General features: G+C 34.8%; 1 non-coding gene across 1 annotated transcript; it reads left to right on the top strand.

Annotated features, from left to right (window-relative positions):
• The first annotated feature begins 759 nt into the window (after positions 1–759).
• LOC132514126 (U6 spliceosomal RNA) lies at positions 760–866 on the top strand. The gene has a single exon (XR_009538628.1). It is a non-coding gene; the product is annotated as a U6 spliceosomal RNA (small nuclear RNA).
• The last annotated feature ends 1093 nt before the right edge of the window (positions 867–1959 follow it).

Below are 1959 nucleotides of genomic sequence, written 5' to 3'. Positions count from 1 at the left end.
CATAGTTTTAAATAGCTACAGCTAATATCTACATTAACAATATTCACAACATATACAAACAGCCTCAAATTGAGGCGCATACACGTATTCTGTGGATTTTCAAATATGACTTTGGAAAAATGGCAGCCATATGTACACATATGTATTAAAGTTAATAGGCAGAAATTGAGATTATTAGACTGTGTTACAATTTTCTGTTCTTGACTACATCGTTTGGTCAGTGTTTCCTGCCTTAAATTTTCATTATTAAATGAAACATGAACAGCATAGCTATGAAGGCAGGTTATCTTCATTTAACTATAACAAGATTAATATGGATCAGGAGACTTATCTGATTGCACCCTTAAGATCACCAGGATTTAAAGTGCTGCTTCCCCATGCATAATTGGGCTTTAAAAATTCTATGATTCTCCATTAGTGAGCCAGATATTCTCAGGGCAAAAGCTCTTTCCCAGTTGTCAAGTAGACAAACTTGAAAGCTATATTAACTCTTTAGGTTGCCAAAGAACTATAATTGGCCTAAGGTAATAACTCACTGAATCTCACTTTACTGACCTGAATTAATTAGAAATTAACTTCAGTTTGGGGTAAACCTTATATTAAATAGTAAGTTCCAAGAAAACAAAAACACTAAGAGATAAATTATTTCACTAAATTTTTCAAATTTTTATTTTAAACTTTATTTGTATCTTTATATTCCTATGACTATTTTAATGGATTTGATGGAAAATATATGATTGATAAATTTGACAAATATGAGCACTCGCTTCAGCAGCACATATACTAAAGTTGGAATGATACAGAGACACTTAGCATGGCCCCTGCGCAAGAATGACACACAAATTCATGAAGCAATCCGTGTTTTCAATACCTTTGGACTGCAAAAAAAAAAAAAAAATGACGTATGTGATATTAAGCTAAAGAAACCAAGATTTTGAAAGCAACATTAAGAAATCTAAGGTTGTTACAACTCACCTTTTCCTTCATATAAACTCAAAAAAGCCTTTTGGCCACTGCCTCTTCTCAGGATCTCCATCCTTAATGGAGGACATGCAAATAAATTCAGAAAAGGAGAAACACATTCATCATTTGGCATTCGATATTCTTGAATTCTACTATTCTTATTATAGACTATCTGGCATCATATGGCAATGTGAGGTTTTATTTTCAGTGAAAAATCTCAATATTAAGTAGAAAAATATGGCTATGAAATGATACATTTTCTATTTCATCTATGTGAAAATATATAGAAGTTTAAAAGTCGTTATATATGAGCGTTAAAATCACTTGGGATCTTTATATTCTTTCTCTTCTGTTTCTCAAATTTTATATGCTATATATGTATATTGTTTATAAGCAATGGAAATAATGTGATATCTTAAAACATTGGAAATTTTTTTGCCACAAAGACCAAAAGGAGTCTCAAACCTTTTACTTCTATAACTAAAATTTTCTGTCTCCAGATCTCTCAAAATACTTACATTAATAATACATTATATTATAATATATTCTTTTTTTAATAAATTTATTTTATTTACTTATTTATTTTTGGCTGTGTTGGGTCTTCGTTGTTGTGCGCGGGTTTTCTCTAGCTGCAGCGAGCGGAGGCCACTCTTCGTTGCGGTACGTGGGGAGAACAGGCTCCAGGTGCACAGGCTTCAGTACTTGTGGCACGCAGGCTCAGTAGTTGTGGTGCATGGGCCCAGCAGCTCTGTGGCATGTGGGATCCTCCTGGACCAGGGTTCGAACCTGTGTCCCCTGCATTGGGGGCTTAACCACTGCACCACCAGGGAAGCCCTATAATATATTCTAATAAGAAAACACATTAGCCTCTGGCTGCTTCGAGGCTATATTTGATAAGTTTTTGAACTCCCAGCTTGTTATGGGCAGTAGGGAGAATAGCTCTGTTCTCAGTAGTTGTGTTTTTCCCGACAGTAGCTCCTCAGGGCAGTGCACAGA

Source organism: Lagenorhynchus albirostris, chromosome X (genome assembly GCF_949774975.1).
Source record: "Lagenorhynchus albirostris chromosome X, mLagAlb1.1, whole genome shotgun sequence".
Classification (NCBI taxonomy): Eukaryota; Metazoa; Chordata; class Mammalia; order Artiodactyla; family Delphinidae; genus Lagenorhynchus; species Lagenorhynchus albirostris.
The sequence above is the reverse complement of the archived record's forward strand: the minus strand, read 5'-3'. Positions and strand labels throughout refer to the sequence as shown.